This window comes from Harpia harpyja, chromosome 11 (genome assembly GCF_026419915.1).
Source record: "Harpia harpyja isolate bHarHar1 chromosome 11, bHarHar1 primary haplotype, whole genome shotgun sequence".
NCBI classification, from domain to species: domain Eukaryota; kingdom Metazoa; phylum Chordata; class Aves; order Accipitriformes; family Accipitridae; genus Harpia; species Harpia harpyja.
Genome location: NC_068950.1, coordinates 13241241 through 13267967, shown reverse-complemented (window position 1 = coordinate 13267967; position 26727 = coordinate 13241241). Strand labels below are relative to the sequence as shown.

Below are 26727 nucleotides of genomic sequence, written 5' to 3'. Positions count from 1 at the left end.
CTGAGTAGGTTCCCATACTTGTGGGTGACCGCCACGCACAGTAAGAGCACTCATCCTGTTCTCTTGCAGTGAATGTAAAAGCAAGCACCCATCTTTCAGCAGTTAACATAGAAATACATCCAGCAGAAGCAGCAGCTCATTTCACTGTAAACAAAAAACACACAATGCATCAATATATGCTTAGTTGTGAGGCCCCAAATGAGCAGGCACAGCAGAACTTGCCTGATCAAGTGGAGGCTGAAAAACACCTCTTCGGACATACGATGAGTCTGGTGGATCTCATCCCATCTCCTGTGAGATATTTAGAAAGAACTGGTGAATGGCAAGCTCTTCTCTACTTCTGGATGTATCCCCCAAGCTACCAAAATTGCCAGCATCATCAGTCCCAACTCTACAAATCACTCAATTGCTGTAACAGTATTAATGCCTGCAGTTGATTACGGTACACCAACTAGCGATAACTTCACACTACAGCTTCTTATAGGCTTCAAACCTACCAACTATGAATGCTCCTGGCAAAGAAATGTGTCCCCTCCTTCTGGACACAACCGCAGACATGAAGAACTCCCAAGATTTGGTTCAAGTGTTTTAAAAAGTCATTGTACACTTTGAACTAAAAAAATGGGAACAGCATTTAGAAGCCAAGGTTTTTATTCTATTGCAACCATAATCATAGGGAAATTTCCTACCATAGGTCCTGTGGTTGCTAATAAACCAGTTTCTGATGAGGGGCAAGCACAGATGAAATACAAAAACCAGCACAAAACCCAAAACAGATGGACTCTGCCAAAATTTCATGCATGGAGGAGAGCAAGGAGTTGGCAAGAGCTACCCTCACTGGAAGTGAGGAACCAGATGCATAAGGGAAAGGAATGGTGCTTATTTCCTAAGTGACACTCAGCTCCAAGAAAGCTAGACATGGTCCCTCCCGCTGCCCCAAGCCATGATCAATTTGACCCAAATAATTTGACAGATGCTGGTCCAACCTATTCTTAAACACATCAGCAGTGGAGATACCACACCCTCAGACCCATGCTTTGCTTTCATCAGAGAAAGGCTGTGGAGTTTCCTATTGGAAATTAAACCCACAACTTCTTGCTCTATTGCCTGTGGCCAGGAAGAAACAGCTCATTCCCTTAATGCCTGCAAGAGATTTTTTCAGACTAGAGGATGTCCTTCTTTCTTCCAGATTCCAGAAGCCTGTCCTCCATAAAACACAACTTAAAACTAAGTCTACAGAACAAAGTCCATAGAATAGAACTTGGAAAAGCAGGACTATAGTTACAGGACTCATGATCCTCCATATCCATTGAAAAAATTCTTGGTTTAAAAAAATTTAAAAGCAGGATGTAGACTAATCCATGTTTCCATTTTTCTTTGGTGATCAAAGTTCTCCAGACATTGCTCATTCTTGCGAACATCCTCTCCGCTTTAACTGAGCCAGACCTTCTTAGGATCACTCAGCCAAAACACCCTGAGCACCCCAAACACAAAAGGCCCTATCCACCAGTCAACACCTAACACAGCACCAGGAGTCAGCCAAGAAGCCCCTTTGGGAGACAACTCAGGAAATCAGCCAGCAGTGCCAGGGAAGGGGTCCGACAGTGCCACCAGAGCAAAGGATGTACCCCTCCACAATAGGGCTTCATAATCCTTTTTTCTTCTCCAGTCTTTACCCCAGAAACACATGATTTTTCAGATCTCAACTAATTGGCACACCTAGGATCAAACTCGAATCAGAACTGAAGCTCCAGGGCTGAGCTTAAATGGAGCCCTGGGGCCATGGGCAGGAGTGCGGGAGGACCCAGCTGAGGCCACCCAGTGCCCCGACACACATTACCTGTGAACATATTTATTAGCTGTTAAATTCAGCTTTTACAGGTATTTCCATCCTTCTCAGTATCTGGGGTTTATTAATTTAAATATCCCACCTGTGTTACTTATTATAGCACCCTATAAAATCTTTCTGTTCCTGAAAGCATTTGCTGCACCCACAAACATACTTTTAATTTTATTTGGCCTGTCTATTAAAATTCATCAATGTTAATGCTTAAATCATAAAATAACAGTCACAGATGAAGAGCTGCACTTAAGCTGAAATGAAGCTTTCAGGAAACAAAGTGTTTCCATTTAAGAAATGTTTAAAAAAAGAGCACTGGGAACAGCAAGCTTAATAATATGCTTTGCTGTATTATTATTTACTGTGCTTTAGTCTCACAGGCGGTTTTACTGGCTGACTTGTCTTCAAAGTCTGAGCTAGTCTGAACTCACCCTTCTAATGGGCTCATAAAACTTGAAGCCAGCAGGTTCATATTCCATAAAAATCAAACTGCCTTTGAAGCACTGTAGGAGCACATCTTCTTCCTCATCCTTCACCTGCTTGTGTCCCAGGCTGGCAGCACCCATCCTGTTTGAATGGGTACTTAAAAAACTCCTTTTGATAAATGGAGGTCTGCAGTTCTAGTGAGAGCCACAATAAATCACATGCATACAGTGGCTTTCCTTGGAGGAGATACTCCAAAGCAGTGATTAAGGCCATTCTCCACAACTATTTAGGTGCGTGGTGACACCAATGGAAATGTTGAGGCTGGTGGTCTGGGGGACACCCTTAATGAGGAGATCTTGGTGGACCCCAGAAGGACATTCCTGAACACAGCCTCAAAGCAAGGTCAGGTTGCTGTGAGCCTTCCCAGTCCAGCTTTTAAGATCTCCACAGATGGAAATTGCATGGTCTCCAGTGCTAAACTATTTTCGCTATGAAAAACTTTCCCCTTATGCCCAGCTTTCCCCTGTTGCAGTGTGTGCCCATTGTCTTTTGCCACCATGCTGCACAGACCTGAGGACAGCAAGGAGTTTCTCTTTGACATGTCCCTCTGCACACCCTGCGAGAGGCTGGCATCCCAATCTGAGATGCCTTCTGCTCCCCGATGGATGAGGGTTCCAGCCACAGCAAAGATCTGGGAGTGAAATGAATGGGACAAGAGGAGTGTGCTGAGCAGTGCTGGAAGAGACACTGGCAGCTATTGCCACACAAAGACAAAGAAGGAATATTTTCCAAGTTATTTTCTCTGTGTGTCATCTTTCTCTCCCAGACAGCCAGGGCATTTTCCTACTCTTCTGCACCATCTACGAATTTGGTGTCTCCAGTCACACTCTGCCACATGGCTTACTCTGGCCATGTCCTCCTCTGCCCTTTGCACCTTTTTTTTGCCTTTCTGGAGCTATCTCTGGCCTTCACTGAGGGAATCCCTCTGAAGCATCAAGAAGCTTGCTGAAAATTGCAGGTCCACAGGTGTGGCATCGCTGTAAGACACAACCACATAAGGAAGGCTCCAGACTTACTCAAGGGTCTCCCATCTGAATTCAGCTTTTGGCTTATACTGCTGACAATAAGTTTTTAATGTATCTTATTTTATGTACCCTGCAGAGTGAACAGGTCTGGGTAGACTGAATTTGCAGTAAAGGAGAGTCCAGACCAGTTACCTACATCCAACCGGACACCAGTAACAAGAATAGTATTGGTACAGAGTCTAGATACAGTCTTAAAACCTGTATTTTTGTTACAAATCACCTGGTGGTGTAAAGGAATGTTTAAAGCCTGCTTTAAAAGAAGTTTTACTGAAATATGAAATGAAACTCTTTAGCAGAAAAGGTGGCTGCATCCTGTAACTGGAAACAAGCAGTGGATCAGCTAATACTTCCCATGAGTATTGGGGCACCCTTGCTACAGCTCAATCCTCTTGCAATTATTTGTAACTCGATGTTGCCCATCCAATGTGTATGTTTTATTCAGAGCTGTGTATATGAGGCTGAATGTGTGTGTCTGACTCTGAATCATTTGTTTAATACTGCATTTATTGAGGTAGTCTTACACAAGCTAAACAGTGCCACAGGTGTGAGAGGGATTTTCTGGAAACTGATGATTCAACTGGAGTTCATGCGTGCATATGGAAATGTAACTTGTGGGCAGTTTCTCAGGTTTTACTAACAAAGCTCAAACAGGCACAAAATAAACTGATGCTTCGAAAGACCCTGCTAAAAAATACGCTGTCCACTGGCTGCTCAGTGCGGTACCTGCCCAACAGTGTTTGGGCTTGAATCCACTGAATGGCTATGTTTGTCTTCTTTAAAGATCCATTTCAAGCAAAAAAAGACATCAGCAGGAAAATAAAATCTCTTTTGAGCACATAAAACAAAGAAATAAATCTTTCATTCATTCCTTCACTGTTTCAGCAGCTATTTTTCCCCTCTCATTTTTAAAATCAAACGCAATAAACCCCTTCAAACTCAGGTTTTGTTTAGCTTGATGAAACAGCTAAGGAAAAAAAATTGATCATTAAAGCTGCAAGGCAGGGCTGGGCAGAATAATCATCTTTAAATATTTAAAGACTTATTTAGATAAACACTTGAATTACTTAAAAAATGGATTAGAATTATGCTGCATAAGGAGAAGCAGTGGGAGCAAGCTGGAATATCAAATGATTCTTTAGCAATTTACTAAATATTTTACTTTAGCTTAGTGTTAGATTCACCTATTCAAGACAAATATCATGATGACCCTGGAAATCAGTCAGGAAAATAAACAGGATGCTAGCAAAATACAAGTAGCTAGCTATGTACAGAAGGCCTGGGGGCCAAGGTATCGGCCAAAAATAAAAGGTCCTGAGATGAAAGCATGATCCAACATTTGGACTAGGTAGGCTTCAGAAAGGAAAGGGAAAATATTACCTACAATTAAATCTACATGTAAATTAGTTGATGTCAGTCATAAATCTAAACCAATACTGTATGCTGAAAGGCATGCAAAAGAGAGCAAGCTCAGAGACCAGGCACAGAGTCTGGATTGCCCCCAGTGAAATAGCTGCTAGATTAGAAGTAAAGCTGGCCAAAGAACAGGGATTTTGTCTTGTGACAATAATACAAGGTTTTGACATTCTTCATGAGCGTGCCTGCACGTGTACATGTGCGGGTCCAGCTCTATTTGCATGTGTGCCAGGGTAGCTGCCCCTCCCCGAAAATGCAATGAACCCACTGCTGTGGGCACCTCCCAGTTGAGGTTCTCCACTGGGTTGTTGGGAGGTCGTTCTTCCTTTTGATTGGGAGTGGGGATATGAACCTCTGTCTCTTCTATGTGCCAAGGGAATCAAATGCAGCTTCCAGTTGCCGGCAATTGCATTTTATTGAAAAATATATCTTTTTTTTTCCTATTCCTACATGAACTTGCCACATCCTCCAGCCCGCAGGGTCCATCGGGAGCCACACTGGCTCCTCCCTGCCCATGCATGCATTTCCTTTCAGAGGAAGGCTTCCCCATTCCTGCCCTGGCTGCTCACGGAGAAAGACACTGCATGGTCCTGAAAACCCCATCCAGCCCCCGCGCACATCTAGGGAGAAGGGCTGGATCTCACCTGCATCCATGACCATGGGGTTCGTCCCGCTTTTGAGGCAATTCTGAGGAGGTTGCAAAGGACACGTTTACGAACATGTCATTACGTGTCATAGAAAAAGAATCCCACATTTTTTTTTCTCCAGAAGCAATGTGCTGCCTGCTTAGCTGTGCTCCACAAACAGCTGCTTGCCAATATGTGGACAAATATTCAGGCGAAAGAGAGAGAAAGAGGAAATTCTCCAGCTTGCTCGAGTTGAGCACAGTGATTATTGTGAAAAAGGTGAATTTCTTGAACAATGAAAAAGCTTCCTATACCTAAGTTCTGAGAAGTGGTTATGAAGAAAACCTTTCTCAGAAAGATTTCCAGAGCAGTACTGCATTCTGGAGAAGCTAGGGTAGAGTTCAGGGGTACATGAAGGTTCTGTGCTACAAAACCTCCCTAAGACCCCAAAAGCCAGGATTGCTTTCCTGGCCTTAGCACTGCTCTGCAGTGTAAACCCCCCCAAATCACTTCACCTTCATTTCTCGTCTTCCAAGTTGTAACATGGAGCAACACTGGGCTTCCTCATGAACCCATGGGGACCTATGTACCAGTGGTACTCCAGTGCCACCACGCGAAGATGTATGGATAGATGGATGGAAACAGCTTTTGCAATTTCTGTAGGCCATGATGACATTACACCATTCAGAAGATATTAGGGGGGAGATAAAACTCAAAAAATCAGTTTTCCACACAAAAACTCATTTGGAGTCGTTCGTCTTGTGTTGTGGACTGTTCAAAATGGCAGGGGCAGACAGGTTAAATGAAGGGGAACCCAACACGGACTCCACACTCAGAGCTGTTTTGGAAGAGTTTAATTTGGTTTTGTGTTTTTTTCCTCAAAATCTTCCATCTGAAGCACAGATGATCTGCAACAACTTTATTCTGCTTGGCTGGCCCCTTCTCCCAGAGGGAACAGCACCGGATATTGCTCTGATTAAATCCATTCCACTTGGTATAAGACTCTGGAGGTTATAACTGAAAGTAGAACTTTCAGTTGTACTTTCAGCCTTCTGGCTAGTTAAGAGACTTATTTAAGTCTGGTTTTAACCATAGCTCTACCTGACCTTGCTGGTGACGTTACCATGTCATGGTGAAAACAGGGGTTTGCACTGAGACACCCTCTTGATGTGAGAATTGTTAAAGCAACGGTCTGGAGGCCAAAGGCTGGTGTTTAATTTATATAGCGCAAGGAATACAAGTGCTGCAACCCTCCTGTATCCCTCATCCTTAGCAGAGATACTGGGACCAGCACTGGGGTGAGGTGAATTTTTTGTGTTCCCAGTCGTCACCTCCAAGTTATGATTGCCCAAACTCTCCATCACTCTGCAGCACTACAACTTGCACCATTCATGCTGCCCAGAGGAACACACCTTATATAAAAGGGATCTTTCATTAGCCTAATAAAAATTCTCCAAGTCTAATTGCAGAGTTACTGTTCGTCCTGTTACAACAATGCTAACACTTATGGCATCTCCCATCCTGCGACGGCTCTCCTCTGCCTGGCTCACTGAATAACCAAATAACCCCTTGCTGTTACTAGCTGCCCGCTAAGAAATACGGCCACGTGACACCACACTGCATTGCAAAGCTGGACAAAAGCTACAACAATGCAAAAAGTATTCACCTGGTCCATGGAAACTGGCTTTTTTAACAGGCTGAAATCAAGCTCCAGGCAGGCCACAGTGGACCTGGATGAGGCTGAGAGGTCAGTCGGTGCTTAGCACAAAGCCTGTTATGAGCGGAGATGACCGCACATTTAACTGAGCTACGAGAGCTCATAAGAGCAGAAAGGCCCTTGCAGGAAACTGCCAATTAAAAATTCCCTCACTGACTCATTACCTGATGCTGTATTTGAAGTCCAAAGGGGAAAGGGGCTGGGGCTGTTCCTGTCAGGCTTCATCTGCAATCAACAGAGGTCCTAAGAATTTCTGTTTCAGAGAAAAGACATTATTTTGCCCTTTCCAATTCAGAATAACAAAGAGACCCATTAAATACAGGCATTATGTGGTTTGTTGTGTTCTGTGTTTTAGTATTTTATTATTTTTATCTTAATGATGCGTGCTGAGTAGTGTGTGATGTACCAGATCAGCCGAAGACACAAAGAAACTCTTCAGATAGCAAAGATGCTCCAGTCTGTACTATTGGCTGCCTGCCTTTGTAAAACCTAACTAGGTGAAAAAGGAGGGTATTAAAACACATGATCATAATAATGAGAAAAATAAAATTTCATTGCTGCCACTGACACATCATACAGAAAATAAAAAATACGAACATGAAGAATGACTAAAGTGAACTCCACCTTTTCAGTCTTACATGAGAGTTATCTAAAACTTTTTTTTCCGTTTGCAAATATTTTCCCCAGAGGAAAAATGCAAAAAATTTGCAATTTCACGTGAAAAATAAAAAAGGAAAAATTAATCAAGACAGCATTTAACAAACCAATTATTTCAGTAGTAACTTCTCGGCTGGGTTTCGAAGTGGGATTGTTAGCAGCCCGAGCATTGCCCTGCTGGCAGGTGCACCCTGACGCTTTGCCATGGCTGCCCCGCGCCCTTCCCCATAATGCCCTGCGCCACAGCCGACACACACCAGCCCTGGCTTTTTGGCCTCGCCAGCAGGATGGTGCTAGCAGAGCGCAGGGAAGAGTCAAGCTCCAGACCACCCCGATACCAGACATCTTCCTTCTCGTGCACCCGCCCCACTCCATGGCCTCCCTCCCTCCAGTGACCACGTCCCTGCCTGGGATGCAAGCCCTGCCAGAAAGCTGCAGGAGGGCAGGGTTAGCATCAGAGGCTATAATTAAACTTCAGAGCTCCGTGACACCACGCTCCAAGCATGTCTGACAAGAACGCTGCTGCGGGTCCTCCAGCGCAGAGCAGCTGGAGACAGATATTTCCGATGGCACCTCAGAGCGGGATGAGGTTGCACTGCAGAGAGCCCCAATGACGTATGTGGCCCTTCAGCAAACTACTGTCATTATGGGCTGCCGAGACTGTGAAGTCAGTGCAACGCTGCGGGGGATTTATTTTATTTATTTATTATTTTAATTCTTTTTTTTTTTTTTTTTTTTTTTGCAAATGGAGAGTGTGAGTCTGTCAGGGAACAAGGGGCATGGTTTGCAAGCACGGAGCAAGGGAGGTTGGACAATCCAATTTAGCCTGGGACATGCCTCAAAACAGTTTGCAGAGATGTGAGAGGCCACTCACTTGTAATTATGTTTCCTGCATTTACATTTAGGTTCCTTGTAGCACTCTGGTATTTTTACATGTCTTGGACCAGACGAGCAGGTGGATGTAGCTCTTTGTATGCACAGCACAAGGAAAATGCCAGACTTCAGGGGGTATAAATAAACATCAGAGCTGGGCTTTGGCGTTTCTGATGCTCGCCTGAAATACTAGGAGGAGAAAAAAGGTGTCTGTCATCACGTTTCGTTCATAAATGGCTCTTTTACTGGAGAGAGGTGGCAGAGGAGTGAAACAGGTTTGTGAAAACCAGCACATGTATCAGTTTCTTCACTTTCTTCCACATATCAAAGAAATTTTATGCATTGCTGTATTTTGACCCATTTCTAGTGCTTCTCCAAGCCTACACAGTTCTTCCTGGTCAACCTGAATCAACCAGGAAATCTTGTTGAAAAATACCCATCCCCTGAAAGGTCTCAGCATTTCCCACATTACGCTGAACAAACATCATCTCGCCCCGGTGCTTCTCACGCCATCCCCCTTCACAGGCCCAGCAACAAGGAGAAGCCTGTGAAAATGCAAATAAGGCCATCAGGAAAGATAATTTCTTTTCAGATCATGTTTTGGGTGAAGTTTGCAGTTTAAAGCTATCCGATTTCTTCCTCTTTTATGTGCTACTCCACTAAAATTTGGAAATTATAATGTGCAATCATTTGTAAGGGAGATAAAAATCACATGTAAAGGAGGTGCTTTTTAGTAACGTAAGTGAAACAGAGGCAGGAGAGTGAGAGAAGATATCCGCAAGAAAAAAAATCCATCTCAGTAGTTATATTCTAGATTGAGATGGTCTAAATACCAGCCTAAGTACCTGGTGGCCTCAGAGGGTAGAGGTAACTGGACAACTCAACACAAGAAATAAAGACTCCACTGCAAATGCTGTGCCTCTCCACACCATGCGGTCTGCAACCACTTGTACACACACCATGCAGTCAGCACATCATCATCCCACCATTAAGGTACTTTTCCCTGTATCCCTGTGGCCACACCACGCTATTTGGAAAGGCGGGCATCGGTGTGACGGCCAGGCGCGCCGTGGTGTCTCTGGGCCGGATACACATGGGATTCTCTGCATGGGGCAATGGCATTTCCCTCAAACCACAGGCTGGAGTCCAAGGGGACGATTGTGAAAATGTTTTGTCATCTCCAGCTCTGCCCCAGGCTGGGAATAGCCCACATTACAGAATTCAAAGCAGATGATGAAAAAAAATCATCAATAACATTTTATCATTCTTAGCAGGAAGACTGTATTTTCAAAACAGCCTACTGCCCCTAGCAATTGAGGCTCAGACTGAATAACTCCCATGACAGCTTATCTCATCCCACCCATCTTGTTTTTGCTGGGCAGGTTGCCTGCAGGACACAGGCATCCCGGAGAACCGAGGCAAGCATACGAACTAGGAGCTGCCACGCACTAACCAGTCTAGAGACCTGAAAAAGCTGATGATGACATGAGAAGTTTTCTACTTCATTTTTTTTGTTAACTTCTCTGGAGGACCATTCACATTCTACCAAGTAGCACAAACTGACCAGAGAAGACAGAAACTTCAGGATGCCAAAAAGCCAGTTTCCTAGAAATCAGGTGAACGAGTATCTCCCTTTTTATATAGTGGCCACAGAAGAGAAGTTGTCTGGACAATGTTTTAGGGAAAGAAATGCCTCAGACTATGCAAGCCTCACAAGATTTTGGATAGACTGTGCTACAGAGGTAGTACAGCACTCCTCAGGAAGGTGTATTTTTCCGCAGACACCAGCAATTCTGGCTGTGATGTTCCACCTGCCCTCTCTTCTCCCTTCTCTCCCATACTTCAGCAACCGTCATCTCCACCTCATCCTCTGTCTTTCTCTCACTTGGGACACACCAGCTCTTGAACTGTCTCATCTCTTGATACCTTCCCCGAGTGTAGCCTTTATATGCATCCATTAAATCAAGAAAACTAGCCCTGGAGCAGAATAGGAAGTTTCAGAAATCCCTGTTTCTAGATGATTAGTCAAGAATCTGTAGCAAAAGAGTGAACTTGTTGCTATCATGACCTAATTCTGCATTTGCTCCTCCTATGCCTATGGAACATGGTATGAACAGATTTTCGAGACCAGCTCCATATAGAAGCTGGAGGTCCACCTGGGCAAAGAAAGTGGATGAAAGAAGACCCCTGTGTCTCATAGGCATACGTAGAACTTATATGTGTCTCAGACTCCAGCTCACTCCTCCCTACACCACTGTTCCTGTTCCCAAATAAACAGGAAAGCATATATGAATGCTGTCTATTTGGAGACACCATAAGTTAGGCGAGTTGTTTCTCTGCTTTCCCTTCTTGCTCAAAAAAGGCTCTTGGCTTCTTGCCCACCTCTCTTCCCTATTTCTTTATGCTTTATGTTGCTCTGTACAATGAAGGGGGTGAAGAGCTCCCTGATTTCACTGTTCCTGAACAACTAAGAATAGAGTATTTCTGCCCTTGATATGAGCAAGAACCTGTTAAATCACATATATTTGAGTATTACGGTTGCAGAATCTGTCATCCACTTACTAGGAAGGCAGGAAGCCTTTTTCTTAAAGCCTTCCAACATTTTAACTGTTAAACACGAGAATGCTACTCTTGAATCACGCTGGAGTTGAGGCAAAATAAACAATCTCTTACATAAAGTAAGAAAGTCCAGAGGGAAAGCTAGCGTGAGTAGAAAGTAAACTTCCTTGTTATGCAATTCATCTTGCCTAACTTTTTAAAGAAATCTTAAGAGCTGAAGCTAAAATGGCAAATGCAGAATGATCTTATTTCCTGTTGAACATTTGCTCTCTCCAGCCACACAAGGGCTGTGTGCAGCTGATCATCGACACAGACTGCTCTGACTTGCAAAGCAGCTCTAAGGAATAGCTGTGGCTGGTTCACATCACGAATGGAGGCACTTCATGCATGCACAGCACTCATTTGCATACAGCCATGTCAACATTAATTTAATTGTGTCACCATTTTAATGCCCTTTTCTTCTCTCCTCCTGGAAAATTGAATAACTCCACTTTTTTTTCCTAAGTGCAGTACATTGCTTGCACACATCTCAGCAAACCATTCGAGCAAATCCACTTACAAAGATAGCATCACTGCATCGAGTGTGAAGAGTGAAAGTCTCTTTTCAAAGCCATTCAGTCCACATCCATGCACCAGGTTTCTCACAAGCATGCACGTGCCAGCAGGCACCGCTCACCGACTACCAGAGCAGAGCCAGCACCCCCAGTACAGACTGCCAAAAATAGACTGCAAGCACATTTTGAGTACCACATGGCAGAGCTGGGTTAAAGTCAGGAGTAGTGTGGTTTTCCTCTTTATACAGGGTCTGTGAGAAGCAGGGCTGGAGAGATACCGTCCTGCTCCGAAGCAAGGTGCTACCCGTGAAGTGCCTGGAAGCATCTTACCTGTTTGGGATGGAGCATCTCCCTGTCTCTGCTGAATTTCCAGCAGCACGCTTAGTGTCTAATTTGGGAAAGGAAAAATACAGTCTGGCATGCCACCCTTGAAATACAGCCCACCCATCTATTATGCCAAAGCTAGTGTTTATAGTTTCCCACAAAAATGATCACCAAGTACTACACAGTACTACACAGCGTGGGACTGTGTATCCACATGGGATGTCAGAAAACTCAATAAAATGGGAACTTAGTTCTATGCAGAAGAACCATATTTCTGCAACTCACATAATCTTCCTTAAAGCTACGGATTTCCTCCTTCTCATATTAAGCAATCATAGGAGAAGTCCTCTAGATCTCCCGTGATGTCCTCTACAACCCAACCACCCTACTGAAGCCTGTAACTCATAACAAAGTCAAATGAAGCACTTGTGATGTACTGACTTTAAAAAGCAACATGAAGAGCAAATTTTCTAGAACCACTTGAAAACAGACTTCCCTGGTATTTTAATACCTATACAACTACAGCAAGAAACACAAAGACTGCAGGCTATGTGTATGGCCTCACAAGCTAGCTGAAAAAATTTGATGTTTAATATTAAAAAATTTAAAGCCTTGAATTTAAACAGTGAAAATGGCAACAGTAATTTGCTAAAACAGTTCAAAATTTCAATTTGGAAAATGCAATTTGCCTTTCAATGTGACTAAAAAAAAAATATTTGGATATACTTCTCCACAAGGCTTTCATCACTGTGCAAAATGTTCATCATCATCATCTTCACTTTTCGCCTGTAGCAAGTTAAGATATGGAGTCACCCCGTCCGGCTAGCCCAGAAAGCACTTCTCCATTAAAAGCCTTGGTCCAAGCCATTAAAACCCTTGGTCCAAGCCATTAAAATGCATGAAAGTTAAGATCTATCTCAGACCATGTTTTATTGTCCATAAATTGAATAAAAACTGGCCTTGGACTAGATAACAGAAATGGTGGTAAGACCCCACCACAATTCCTACAACATCTGGGTCTTGTTGGGATCATGATGGAGCTCAGCCTCATGTTCCCCAGCTCTTCGGGGGACAGAAATGGCATGGGCTGCCTACACTGAAGTTTCCAAAATATTCCCCATCTCCTGCAGACCTTTGCCCACCTACGCCCCCCACGCTGGGCCGTGTGACCAGCCCCCAGGAAGAATGGTCATTTCCCATTTCATCTTGCTTAGAGAGTCCCTTTTCAACTAAATGACAGGTTTTTTTCAGTCCCTGGCATCAATCAGGCCCTTTTACTTTGAGAAGCGACTTGGCAATAAAGTGGCATCTGCTTGATCATATTGATTGTGTGCAGTGTCCGTGAATTCCGTGTCAACAAGTGGCGCCCGAACAGGGACCCTCGGATCGGTGTTGAATTCTATGACAGGAGCCGACGGAGAGAGGGTGCGGAAGCTGGCCGTAGGCGAGTGCTACCCCGGCACTCGGGAAAAAAAACAACGGTACTGTGGTGGGAATCTCGTGCTGATCAGGCGAGTGGCCGGGGAGGAGACGGGGTCCACTATGTCCAAGGAAGAGGCAGCAGTGGTTAAGCTCCTCCAACATATGCTCTCTACGAGAGGATTAAGTTATGACTCGTCTACCCTGAAAGCCCTGCTACTATGGGTGAGAGAAAAAAGCTTACTCCCTACTTTTGGAGATGCTTTTGCCATTCCTACTTGGGAAAAGATAGGGCAAGAATTATGGCATAACATAAGTTCGGGTTCAAAAGAGGCGAGCAGATATTCCACCATGTGGAAGTTAATTATAGAAGCTTTAAAAGATATGAAAGCTGAACGTTCGGCAGTAGCTTCTGCTTTTGCCGCACTGCAGCCCGAAGGGCCACAAGGGATGCCATCCCCAGCAAGCTTCACCTTTGCGCCACCACAAATTCCAGCCGCTGTTCCAGCCCGTGTATCCGGCGCAGGGGCTAGTGCAGTCAGGAAATCTGCGGTAGCAGATCCAGAGCCCAGAGATCAGCCCTTGGAAAAAGCCGACAGCCTGGCAGAATTTCCACCACTACCAGCAGAAGAGACGGCAAACAACTTAGTCTCTAATTCTCGTCCTTCATCACCTAAACCAGTTGCCTCATCCCTGTATCCACCACTGCCACCATCCACTCCCCCATCCCCGCTCGAGGGAAAGGAGGAACGGGCAATAGGTTCGGGGGATCCACAACTAAAGGAACTGTTACAAAGGCTGGAGGCTCTCGAAGCCCGCCTGGAGCCGTCGGTGAAGTCCGAGCCGGCATCTTCAACTTTTCCTGCACCTCCACCACCCTTCAACACAGGATTTTCATCGTTCCCGTGACCACCTCCAATGAATCCTTGTGTTTCCCAGGACATATCGGGTGAGATCGGTGCCGTGGTTCCTTTGCCACAGCCACCTCCGGCGACCTTATTAACAGGGAGTGGCGTGGGAGATCCGGTAAAAGGATGGAAGGGGGTAATCAGAGATGCTTTGATTGAAGGTGAAATTATTCCATCTGCATTTCCAGTTGTGGCAGGGGCGCATGGGGGTTCTGTTTGGGAAGCGTTAGACTGGAAAGTTTTAAAAGAAGCTAAGGCAGCAGTCACTCAATATGGGTTAAAATCACCATACAGTCAATCTATTATTCAACATGTATTTTCTGCACATTTATTGACACCATACGATGTTAAAATGATTGTGCAAATGTTACTGCTTCCATCCCAGCAGATTCAATTTTATCAAAGCTGGCAAGCGACCTGTGAAAATGCAGCCACTATCCCACGACAGAAAGGGGATCCTTTGTTTGGAGTGCAAGCTCAAATGTTATTGGGGGCAGGTCCTTATGCCAGATCAGGATGGCAGGCACAATTTGCCATAGAAGTTTTACAACTCAGTCAAGATTTAGCTTTTAAAGCATTGAACAGAAACCTTTTAATTAGTGTGGGTACAGCTTTTGAGCTTAGTACCTGGGAAGCTATCAGAACCTCCCTATGGGATGAAATTAGTGACGGGTCTAAAGAAGTTAAAGATCTTACAACTTTATGGAAATTAATGAAAGCAGATCGTAAAGTGTCTGCGTCTGCTTTTGCTGCTCTCTCTCCCACCGCAAGCGAAGGAAAAATGCGGAGAGAAAAACATAATGCAGCGAGAGAGACTTTTGGCTTCCCTGGAGCTTGTCCGCCTGCTCCTGTGCCCTTGACTTCTGCTCCACTCCCTGGGACTGCCGATATTAATCAGCCATCTGACAGTTCCCAAGCCTCCCTAACCGTATGCTTAAAGGAAACCCTACAGAAGCAGGAGGCTGCTGTGAAGCGAGAAAAACCGCCAACCGTATCCTTTGATGCACCCCCCTTCCCCTCCCCCCCGCTTTCCTCCTCCTTGTTACATTTGACCTGTTATGGGTGACACACATAAGTGAAGAATGGATGATCCAACAACCAAAACAGAATGTATGGGTAACTTTGATGAACATAACGCATCAAGAAACTATATATCTTTCTGTCGCTACCCCTGAAAACCCTTTTTCTACCTCTTTGGTGGGGTTACCTCTAGACACCTGGCCAGATCCAATGCCTAAATTTTCCCTTTGTACTAACCCACAATCCTGTGTCGATAATTGGGACGGTGTGTATGCACACCTGCCTCAAGTAATGCAAGAACCTCAAGAGTTAGAGTTGTTAGGATCAGTCATCATGAATGCCTGTGTGATGTTTAATTACACCTATAACACCACTCGAAAGGGTCAGAATGTAAATGCTATTTTGCCTGTATACAGAAATGCTACAGCTTGGTGTAACTATATCTATTCCAGAATATCATGCTCTTTTTTTTCTATTCCAGCTGCTTTACCTACGGAGATGTTTTTAATTTGTGGGGATACAGCATGAGGGAATTCCATCGAAACTCAACGGGAGGCCATGTAGCCTCGGACAACTTACGTTACTAACACCCGATATCAATATGATTCCCAGTAAAAGACTCATGATAACTAACACAGGGTTAAGTAGATGACTAACGAGTTTAAGAATTACGAGATGGTTGAAAGATTTGCTTATACATGGCTTAGTTATTTTAATTGTAATATTAGCAGTTGCAATGATTGTACCATATATTCTAGAAATAGTTGAACGTATGATTGCAAAAACATTTCATGTAACTTGTCTTACACAAAAACAAAAAGGGGGAATTGTGGGAGATTTCATGGAAAATGGGGGAATTTTTTTGAGCCTGATTATTTAGAGTTAGCATAAGTAGGCCGCAGTTAGCATGAGTGGGCCGGAGTACGTGACAGCTGCAGTATAAACGGACTTTGAACCACCAGAAAAACAACGGACATGAGGAACTTGGACAGTGGAGCAATTAATAAACAAGATAACAGAACTGCAGAGGCAAGAAGGAGCTGCAAGAGCTTTAACGCAATTAAGAAAGCTGTCATTTCGGCTTAGAGCATTTAGCTGCGGGATGGGGACTTAGGAGTTGGTTTGTATCTTTGTTAAAAATCGGGGTTTCTTTTATTCTTGTATATTTTATTAGGTATAATGTTGCTTTTACTGTGTTTAATTAATTGTGTTCATAGATCTTGTAGGTTACCTTGATCAACATGACAGGTCAAGATTCTTTGTGCATTGCAACCGCATCACAAAACCCATGAACCAGTAGACAGGATGGCTATGACTCCTGCAGCGCGCCTGGCCAGCGAGCGCATGTGTCATAGGCTCCCCATGTTGCAACCGAGGCAGATTTTGGCACCCGCTGGCCATGTGTGCTGAAATCCGTTCCTCTGCAAATGTATAAATACCGGGATTTTCCGAAGAGCATTGGGCTGGTGTACGGCAAGGCCATCGTTGCCTCCATGGGGATGCCCATGTAAAGCTGGCACCTACCGATTGCTGGGCTGAGTTTGCGGTGCAAGACGGCATGCAATGTTGCAGAATCAAGCTGCTATTGATTTTCTATTGCTAGCACATGGTCATGGTTGTGAAGATTTAGATGGAATGTGTTGTATGAATTTATCTGATCACTCTGAATCGATCCATAAAGCTATACAAATAATGAAGGACCAAGTTCAAAAACTGCATGTTAGTGATGGTTTAGGATGGTTAGACAGGATGTTTACCCATTGGGGAATTATGGGATGGATAAGAGATCTGTTAAAAATGTTGGGAATTGTTTTGTTAGTATTGGTAGTCTTGTTATTAATTATCCCTTGTATACTCAGTTGTTTAGGAAGGATGGTACAGAATGCAATGGCTAAAGTCTGGATTGTTCAAAAACAAAAAGAAGGATTTGTGGGATACTTGGAAAGTAATGGGCACACAGTGAACAATCCAGACTCGATGGAATTGATCAATTTGTGAGCCAAGGATGTTTTGTAGGCAGCAGGCTTCAAGGACGCTTTGCTTGTGGACACATATTTAGCTAACGGTCGTAAGAGCATTCCAGACGCCTTTAGAAGGCCTTGAACAGAATAAACAAGAAGACAAAAAAAAGAAAGATACCAATTAGAAGAACACAGGTGCGCATTCCACGATAAAGGGAACTTGGCACAAAGAACCTCAATTCGGCAGCTTATCTTGACCAATCAGACTGAGACAAGTTTCGCATGTTTTAGTTAATACAACCAATTATGCCTTATGTTTATGTGCGTGTACAGTGTTGATATAACCAATCATTAGGTGTAACTAGGCGCGTGGACAGCTCATGCTAACCAATCTCTAATTTGTTTATGCGTGAACAGTAACTAGAATGAACATATAAACCGAGCTATCTTGGCAATAAAGTGGCATCTGCTTGATCATATTGATTGTGTGCAGTGTCCGTGACTTCCGCGTCAACAAAGCGAGGTCAGGAGAAGAGAATGGCTCCCAGCCACAACTCCCCATTTCTGACCATACTTGAATGGTTTGTGGGTTCTTTGGTTCCCCTGGCAGAAAATCACTGTAATTAAGTGTTAGGAGTTTGATGAGGAAACCTTTCCTCACACCAGAGGCAGGAGTCTTCACCGGCCTCTTTCTCTCACTTTTTGACAATGCACCAAAGTCACAACATAAAAAGCCTTGGAATTTTCCAACATTTCTGTTTCCTTTAAAGGCAAGAAAGGAGCTTTTTAGGAAAAAAAAATTACTTTAGTCCCCAGACATTCAAAATGCAGCTGGAGGAATAATTTTTACCAGTTTCCCTCCAGCAAGCAACTTGTGTCAATGGAATTTTTGGAGGAAGAAGGAGCACAAAAGATTAAAAGATATTAATTGAGATTAAGTAGATATTAGCTGTTGTAACACAGGAAACCCAACCTTATCTTGCTGCCTCTCGGCTGGCTGATTTATCACACGTATTTAGGCAATAATGCTGGGAAAAGTGGCTGAGGGAGGGGGGTTGCTTTCTGCTTTCTTTGGTGTTTGATTTTGGGGGTTTTTTCTCATTTTGGAGGCATTACCAGAGCTTTTTCTCAGCAACTAGGAACGGGTTCCCAAACCTTTGGAAGGGAAAATGTGGATGAGGGCGTGCCTAATTCATGGATGCCAGGAGTAACAGTTCTTCACACATGGTACCTTTTGTAGACAACTGTCCACCTGAAGAAACCCATAATTTTGCACCCCAACTTGTCACAACCCTCTTTCATTTCGCAGGACCCATGACAGAGCAGCATGACGAACCAGGCTGTCACCAGCTCCTCAGCAACAACGAGAAAACTTCCTGTGAAATTTTTTAGCAGGTCTTAGAAATACATCCCTTCTCTGGTTTCTCTTCTGCCTTTTGAAGTTCCTTTCCTCGGTCTGAAAATTCAAGTTCACGTCAAGTTCACTTTTTATTTCAATATATTGACCTCAAGCCAGGAAGTGTGGCAGGGAGGATGGACAGTGCTATAGCACCACAACACTTTTAAATTTTCCAGATTTGGTGCAAAAGTGTAAAGAAGAGAAGACTGCTTACAGTCTCTTACACCCTTGCTGCCATACACAACTTAATCTTCAACTGTAATCATCATATGAATTTGACAGAAGGTCCAACAAAAATTCATTAATATGAACATACAAATAATTGGAACATGTTTAAAATTTCCCAGCAGTTCCAACAGAAAAGCAGCTTATCAAAAGCAGTCTTTTCACCAAAATGTGCAAATCTTGGGGAAAAAAAAAAATCAGTTCTAACTTAGCATTTATGGTAAAAAACTTCCCCACCAGCTAGCAGCAGCCAGCTCTTAGGTATTCTCCTGTCAGTCTATCCCAAGCTTTCTGTAGGAGCTGTTCCAAGATGTTTCAATAATTAAGCATTCTGTGAAGCAAGAATTTATACTTTCTGTATTCCATGTAAGGACTGTAACCAATGGGCTGTGCACTCAGCTTTTCTTTAATCCAGCCACTTCACCACAGACAGACCCACATTAGAAGTAGAAATGACCCAAAAGCTAGAGCACATGTTTAGAGTACAGAGATTTGACATTCAAGTCCATGCCTACATAACATGGGAAAGCTCCAAAAATGTTTGTTGCATCCCTAGATGGAGGATGAAATTTTTCAAATGCAAAAATTTGCAAGAGATGGGAAAATGGATACCTCTCCACTGAATCTTTATGACCAGACACAGACAACTATAGATTCAGTTATCTCCTCCATCTGAAATACAACATACACAAATGACAAGCCTGAGAGAACAAAAACTTAGTGTTTCCACCTCAGGTCATAGCTCAATTTGCTAATGAACACCATGTTTGCACCCAGGGACTCTCTCCCACTCTGCAGCCTTTCCTGTGTAATTCATTATCCCATACAATTGACAGTTTCTTTATGGTCCTTATTTTACCATGAAATATCTTTTACCTTTAGTCATGCATTGGCACAGAGCATATGCTACTGATTACAAATTGGGCTGTATTTAATAGGCATGCAAACACCTGTTTGTTTTTGGTGAAACACAATGAACTTCCAGCCCCATCTATTGGTGTAAGAGGTGTTATTTAAGTGAAATTTAACAGCCGCCATAAATGCCAATAATGGAAGAACTCATAGTGAAGGAATACATGATCATCTCAGCGACTATCTGTAATTCTTGAAATTGATCAAAACTTTTACCATCAAACAAAATCATGAGAATTGTGGTTTGGTTTGAGGGAGAAAAGAGAGGAAAGGATGGCTTTTGGTTGGGTATTTACAGCCAAAGATGATGCTCCTAAGCAAACATATGTCTGAAATTATACATGCCCAGATTTTACATGTAAAGGGAACACAAATGTAGATGAGTAGAACAAGAAACATTCATCAATGTACAGAAAGGAAAAGGCAGCTACCGTGCTGAGCAGAAGTGGCTCCTGGAGGGAATTAGGGAAAAATGTAGACTTTCTTTCTGGTTCTTCACCTGGTGAAATCAGGAAAAACGTTTATTTGAGGTATTTATAAGAAGTTAAATGGAACCTTGAGTTAGCTTCAAGTATGTTTGCTTGCTTGGATATTTATTTTTTTTTCAGATGAAACAGAAATTTTAATGAATCTATGAAAAAGAAACACCTTCCACTAGACCAAGTTGCTCAAAGCCCCATCCAACCTGACCTTGAACACTTCAAGGGATGGGGCATCCATAACCTCTCTGGGCAACCTCTTCCAGTGTCTCACCACCCTCACAGTGGAGTTCTTCCTTATATCTAATCTGAATCTACCCTCTTTCATTTTAAAGCCATTACCCCACATCCTATCACTACATGCCTTTGTAAAAAGTAAAAAAAAATATTTTACTCCTATTTTATAAAGGTGGAAAACAGGGAACAGAAGCATAAGAGGTATTTTAAGATTTTCCCAAAGTCCAAAAGTGACAAAACAGAAGAGTTAAGACAACTAGGTAGAAATTGTAGAAGTCCAGTGCCACCATACTGATTCAATGATCCAAGCACTTCAGCAGTCCATTCTGTTCAGTGACCACAATGTACTTGTATTAAGCATCGGAAAACTTCTGAGAAATAAATATCTTTTACCCCTAAGACATTTTTCAAAGATGTCAAGCAGTTCACCCAAGGATGGAGCAGTGGATGTGAACAAAACTAAGCTCCACAGAAAACCAGCAGGTCATTTCCCTGGACTTCACTAAGAAAACAGCAGGACAATTGGTCTCAGGGGAGCAAGGGAGACATACAGACTGACATAGTCATGGACTAGTTATGACAGGCTGTTTTAAAAAGAACTGTTCCACTAAGATTGTATTTTATGGATTAAAGCTGCATTTATTATTTACAAGTACAGAAAAAAGATCAAAGTCAGGCTGCACACCAATTGTACCTCAGTTGTGGTGTCCATTACCCAGAGATGATGTTGACCATGTTAATTTTCAGTATGAATTGGAGTTCTAATAATAAAATCAGGTACCTTATAAACTGATAGTCTAGAGATTGCCTAGCTCTTATACCAGATAAACTAAACTACTTGAAGAAAAAAGGAAGCCCTGGTTGCAGTTGGTTAGGAACACTTGGTAAAGCAAATTAGATCCAGGCTTCATATAGAGGTGGTAGACACCCCATCCCTGGAAACATTCAAGGTCAGATTGGACAGGGCTCTGAGCAACCCAATCTAGTTGAAGATGTTCCTGTTCATTGCAGGGGGGTTGGACTAGATGACCTTTAAAGGTCCCCTCCAAATCAAACCATTCTATGATTCTATGATTCTATAGATTTTCTTAATCTCTTTCTAGAATACCCATTTCCACACATGACACTTGTATCTTGCTCCTGAGGTGTACGGGAGAGCACCAGACTCTTTGATGCCTTCTTGTCACAGCGATCCATTATCCTGGAGGGCAGCAGAGGCCACACCGTGGAAAGAACGTCAAAGCTGACATACAGACATATCCTGACATAATTTTGTAGTATTTCTAGCTCTTTCTCCTTGGAGACACTTCAAGAGTACCAGCTCCTATTGCCATTCAAATAAAGTTGTCCTCTGAAAGGTCTTACATTATATTTATCCTCCAAATATCCACCTGGAAGCAGCATTCTGCCTTTGACTTATTGACTTAATTTCATCACTATCAAACAACTTCTGTTTTGCATTTTCAAAGCAGAAGTTCATCCCAATGGAAATTAGAAGTTCTTCAGGGGAAACTACTCAAAGTAACTTCTCCTTTGCAAAATGACCTGCCCAAGATTTAATCTTCCTCTATTACAATTACTTCTGTTTCATGAGAAAAAACTCATAAAATTGTTATAATTGATGCTAGCTCAAACCACACATTAATTAAGAAATGAAGGAATATTTCTATTAATACTGTTTTTGTAATGCAATGTCTGTCTCCTGAAATGAACTGCAAGCAGCTAAAAATAGCAAAACTAAAAACCTTTGGGGCAAGTATTGCCTCTGAAGTATAAACAGCTTCAGATTTTTATTCAGCACACAAAATTCCTCTGCTCTAACCCCCTTCTGTTTATAGGCAAGGAGCCAATAAGAAACAGATTTGTAATTAAAATTCTTAGAATTTATGCAGTCAAGCTATTTATTAATATCATCATTTTTAGACATTCAGTTAGCACAAGGACACCACTGTTCAAGCTTTATCGCCATATCTTTTAATTTTTCTGTATGCATTTAGCTCTTCCAACCATTTCCAAATTTATAAGCTAATGAAAATTGTTTTATTAGTGGAGAATGAAGGCGCCCACACAAATATTTTGTTTTAAAGAGTCTAATTTTTTTTCATACTTCTCAAGAGTTTCTTTTTTTTCCTAATCCATTTCTTTTATGTGTGGCAATTACATGATTGCTTATTCAGTTTATTATTTTATTTTTCTACTTTTATATATACTTTTCTTGGAATTCTCCTAAAAAACCCAGCCTTTTCCAATAAAGACTTTATTTTTCTTTTCCTTTTTATTAAGAGATTTCCAACCAACTTGGAATCAATATACCAATAGATTGTTAACAAAGCAGAACTGTTTGCAGCTGTAAATACTAGCTAGAAATGCATAACAGAAATATAACTGCACAAATGAAAAGAGAAAGTCATGAAATATAAAACTTTTCACAACAGATAAAAATTAAGTTGAAATGGAGTTAAGGCGGATATTCCAACGGTATAACTTTGTGTGAAAGATGTTACCCCAAAAGTAAGCAAAATCAAATAAAGAAATATAAACTAACTAGCTAAAATAAATAAATAAATAAAATTTCTTTATTATAAAGAAACAAAGAAATTTAAAGTCCATTTTAACACAAAATTCACACATGGTAAGGCATAAAAAAAGAATATATGTACTCACAATTATAATCATGCCTGTGTTTGAGGCACAAAACCTCAGTCCCAAATCTCATAGACATATACGAAGTATTTTTCCACATTTTCCCCTCTTACAGTATCCTTCCAATGCAGCTTTGGGTTGTTTTGGTGTACAGACTTCACCCTTCCTGGGAACAAGACATGAGGAAGAAAACCTCTCTGAGAATTTTACAGATTACAGAAAAGAGGTTTTGGTTTATGAAGAATTATGGCTAGAAAATCATAATTTTAATAATGTTTTAAAACTTAAGTTAGGCAAAGGATTGCCATAAATTGGACAGGAAATTTGAACAGTATCTTCATTACTGCACCGAAAAAATTGGCTTGATACCAGTAACTGAATTTCACAAAGCACTTTCTTTTTAATAAGTTTGAACAAAGAAAAATGGGCTTTCCTATGAACATGTGGAAAACTGAATAAACTCTGAAAGACGAAATGCTGTAATTTTGATCACAATACACTATCTCACTTAAAGAAAATTAGGTTATCTCATCTCTATTTCCCACAAAGAACTGCCTTAACTATGGAGCAGAATCAGCATAACCACAGCACAGTGCTCCAGCAGCACTTGGTCAGGATTAACCTCCTCTGATGAATAAGGTCAGAGTGAGTCCATCCAAAGTACTTCAGCAACCAAAGGCAAAATACAAAATAAAAATCAAGAGACTATGTTCATTTCTGCTTACTGTTGAGTATAATTCATGCTCATGTGCGTGAATGCATACTCACTATGTGAATTCACACATATTCAGCCCAGTGGGATCCCTACCATGGAAAACTTGCCAGAAGGTTGATTCAAGAGAAAAGATTGTAACTTAGGAGAGTTAAAAAAGAAAACATTGTTCTCTTCTCTTACCAGGTAAAACAATGAAACAAAAGACTTGTTTCAGCAGATTGTGTTAAGAAATGCCATATTGAATCATAACAATAGTCCTTTAGACAATTTTAGAATGATTATTGGTAAAGGAAGTTGATTCTTAATTTCTTCTGTTAAAGAACTCCAATCTGTCTTAATAGTGAAGCTGCTAATAACTATCCAGCCTTCAAGTAAGTACTTCCAACAGATTTCCATCAGTTTCAATGAAGCAGACAAGAAATGCTCTACCAAAGAAGAAAATTGGAAAATTTTACTTGCTATATGTTCAAGATGTTATTGATACCCTATATAGACATCAGACAGCAATGGCAGAAACATATGTAAAAAAAAAATCTACTGTTAAAAATGTTCTTTAATTTAAGACAACAACAAATAGATTAGTGGCAAGTGAATCAAAATTTGATCCCAGTTCTCTATGCTTTACAAGTCTGAATGATATTTGGCATTAAAGAATTCACACTGAAACCAAAGGAGGAATAAAGGCAGCTGTAGTGAAACTGCTGCTCTCGGTGATGCCCGGGGATGGCCCTGGGTCAGAATTTTGAGAAGAAAATCATCTCCTCATTTCTCTCTAGACTTCCTTCAAAATCAATTTCTGCATGTCTGTAGGGAGGACATTAATAATCTCCCTCTGAAATTTTATCAGGAAATTATCAAAACAAACACGAATACTTCTTAATGTTGTTTTCTCAGTGGTGTTTCTAGAAAAAGAAAAGATGCTCAAGCTGGCCTCATTAAGCAGCTGCTTCAGGCCTGTGAGATCTTTACCATATATATATGTACACAGGCCATAAAGAAGGAAAAGAGTCATGGAGCAACGGCTGATGAAATACAGGGTAGGGAGGTTCATTTTAGGTTACATTGCCAGGAAACTGAGACAAGATTAAATATATATGGATTATGACAAGAGGAGGTTCCTGCTCAGGTAAGCTGGTATCTACAGGTCGCCAGATCTTAAGGACATGGCAGATTTGCTGGCTCTACAAAGGGAACCCAACAGGTACAGGTGTCCCAAACACCTACAAACAAAATACCTACTGCAAACAGCAGCAGAGTAACATCAGTTGCGGACAGCAGCTCTCTAACACCTGAAAAAAGATTTGTGACTACGATGTTAAATATCTATAGTAAGATAGACATTAAAATAAATATTTGGGGAAACAGATTTACAGCCAGAGTAGCATAAATGCACTGTGCAATCTTTCCTTACTGAAAAATATAATTGGAGTCCTTTGGTCTCATACTAAAATGGGATTTGCTACATTTCAGGGAAGGGTTTAGAGTATAAATCCTAACTTACACAGGGACTTGAACACTGAATACATCACACTGCTTTATTCATGTCTTCTCCCACATTTCTTCTCTTTCTAGGTCTTCTAATTTGAGTTTCAGAGACAAATAGCTGCAATTATGGAACAATTCGATCACAGGATGAGGAAAAGAAAAAAACCCACCAAAACGTGCTTTGGCAGGGCATGTTCTGTCTTTAAACAAGGATTAAAATGAGAAGGATTGTTCAAAATCACATAAACTTATGCAAGCAATTAGTGCAAATTCCTATAATCTTGCATTATTTCTCTTTGTTACTATTCAGTTGCAACAGGCTAGTCAGAACAGGAATTTTCCTTTTTATGGGTGTTGTTCAAGACATCTGTACAGACACCTAAAAAACTCACTCATCACAGTTACCAAAGTTGCATCAGTATTTTAAGAACAATTAAAACTAAATTTGTTAAAGTGGCTGAAGTTTAGACTGAGAACCAACCTTAAAACCAGCAAGAAGGCTATTTTACTAGTTCTCTTGTGCGAAGCTGAGTGGAGATTAGAAGAATTTCAAGAAATGAAATCTGATGCAGACTGAAATTATTAGGAAAAAGAGATTTATCTTCATCTTGTTTTCATAATAGCAAACAACCCTCTGACTGACATGTTAGAAAATTCAACCTGTAGTCTCAAATTCTTAGAATTTGAGACATTGTGGAAAAAAGAGTGATTAAATCCAGGTTTCCCATGTGAGTAGGACCCATTCAACCAGGACTGCAGTGCAGGGATTTCCAAGCATGGGCCGCTCAGATCAGAAACACTGCCCCGCCAGCTTACTCACCTTGAGTAAAACATCAGGGGGCCAATATGATCCAGAAAGCTGATGCAGAGCTACCTATAGAAGACCCCTGAAGATGCTACCATGTTATCAGATTCCCTTGCCCTGCACGCAGGAGGAGGCAGCAGTACACCCACAGGACATTTGCACATCACCCATCTACTGATACCAAGATGGATTGACAGTTCGTGTAATTTGGGGATCTTTCAGCCTCACAACTGAAAGATGGAATCTAGAATAGGGTTAAAACTATGCCTGCATAATGTTTTCTAAATCAGGTACAGAAACCCCAGCAGCAGTGAAGAATTACTGTTTCGTTTGGTTTCAGACATATTACCTTAGCCTTTGGTAAAGGGTAATCAAAGGTTAGTCTTGGCAGTTAATTATTTGTTTGGAAGTATTCTATTAAATTAGTGTGAATTGTTTCAAATAG

General features: G+C 41.8%; 1 long non-coding RNA gene across 1 annotated transcript; it reads right to left on the bottom strand.

The window, feature by feature from the left end:
• Positions 1-26066, bottom strand: LOC128148079 (uncharacterized). The gene is made up of 3 exons (XR_008237180.1): positions 25494-26066; positions 23299-23443; positions 1-144 (listed from the first exon to the last, which is right to left on the bottom strand). It is a non-coding gene; the product is annotated as an uncharacterized LOC128148079 (long non-coding RNA).
• Between the last annotated feature and the right edge of the window lie 661 nt (positions 26067-26727).